The sequence below is a fragment of the Elephantulus edwardii genome, unplaced genomic scaffold (assembly GCF_000299155.1).
Source record: "Elephantulus edwardii isolate Elephantulus edwardi_28Jun2011 unplaced genomic scaffold, EleEdw1.0 scaffold00144, whole genome shotgun sequence".
In the NCBI taxonomy this organism is placed as follows: Eukaryota; Metazoa; Chordata; class Mammalia; order Macroscelidea; family Macroscelididae; genus Elephantulus; species Elephantulus edwardii.
The window spans coordinates 166,259-167,983 of NW_006399894.1; positions in this window are offsets into that span (position 1 = coordinate 166,259).

The following is a 1,725-nucleotide window of genomic DNA, read 5'->3' on the forward strand; positions in this document are numbered from 1 at the left end:
GTATTATGGTTATCACAAGAGTCCACAATTAAGGTTGCATAGTGGAATGTACTTGGGGTGGTGGGAGGGGTGTGGGGGGATTGTGTACCAGGGAGGGAGTCTTTCTTTTACTTTTGAAAGAGAGAAGTGAACTGGGGGGCAGGGGGAGAGGGCTGGGGGGGGAGAGAAGTGCAGCAATGAATGAATGGAAATCCAAATTCTCTGTAAATGTTCATTGAAATTATTAAAAAAAATAAAAAGAAGAAAAAAAGACAGTTTCAAGATCAAACTAAAGTGCAATGTTGTGAGTGACAGGAATATATATATATATATATAGTCTGTTACTGCAACTATTATAAAAATATATGCACCAACAACTAAAGCCAAAGAAGAGGAAATTGAGGATTCTACCAACATTTGCAGGGAGCTCTGGTGGCCTAGAGTTAAGAAGCTGTACTGCAATCTCAAAGGCACCCAGAACAAATCCACCCGGAGCTCCATGGGAGAAGGATGGGCAATCTCCTCCTGTGTGATTAACTGCCTCTGAAAAATCTGCTGGAGGGTCAGCTGTGGGTCGTTATGTACTCGACAGTACGTAATAACAACAATCAACATTTGCAGTCTGAAAATGACTAGAGATGCAATCAAATTAATTATTGGTGACTTTTTGCTGGAATGCAAAAGTCAGAAACAATGAGGAAGGAATGGTAATCTTAAAGTATGGTCTTGGTGGCATAAATGAGGCTGAAGATCGAATGTATGTTTTATGTTCAACAATGTGTTCCTAGCAAATATCTTTTTCAAAAACCACACAAAAGATAATTTTGCACATAGACAGCACAGAAGTCAGACTGATAGTATCTAAAGAAAGAAACCGATGGAGAAGCTCAGTATCAGGAGTTGGCCAGGCCAGGAGTTGACTGTGAAACAGATCATCAGTTACTTATGTACAAGTTCAAATTGAAGCTGAAGAAAATGAAAATAAGTCCACAAGAACCAAAATACGGCCTTGACCTTGAGTCTATCCTATTTGAATTTGAAAATAATCTCAAGTACAGCTTTGAGGCACTCAATACCAATGATCAAAGATCACTGACATCAAGCATATTATCCATGAAGAGAGCAGAAGATCATTACAAAAACAGAGGAGAAAGAAAAAAACCAAAATGTATGTAATTATAAATATTTATGCCAATTATAGAAGGCACTATAAATATTCTATTAAGGCATCGAGAAGCCAAAACAAAGAGAAGAGATGCTGAAATAAAAGAGCTGAACAAAGGATATCAAAGGGCAGTTTGCGAAGATAAAGCAAAATATTATAACAAATTGTGCAAAGAGCTGGAGTTGAAGAATTGAAAAGGAAGAACTTGCTTGGCATTTCTCAAGCTGAAAAAACTGAAAAGCAAACTCAAGCCTCTAGTTGTAATACTGAGAGGTCTTATAGGCAAGATCTTGAATGATTCAGGAAGCATCAAAAGAATATGAAAGGAATAAACAGAGTTACTATACCCAAAAGAATATCACTGCAGATATTAGACGGATCCTAGCTAAAAGCAGAGAAAACAAGAATATCTATTTGTGTTTTATTGACTATCCAAAGGCATTTGACTGTGTGGATCATAACAGACTAAGGCTAACATTAAGAATTTAACAGAACAGCAAGCAACAAATGCTGGCGAGGTTGTGGAGAAACTGGAACCCTGATTCACTGTTGGTGGGAGTGTAAAATGGTGCAACCCCTGT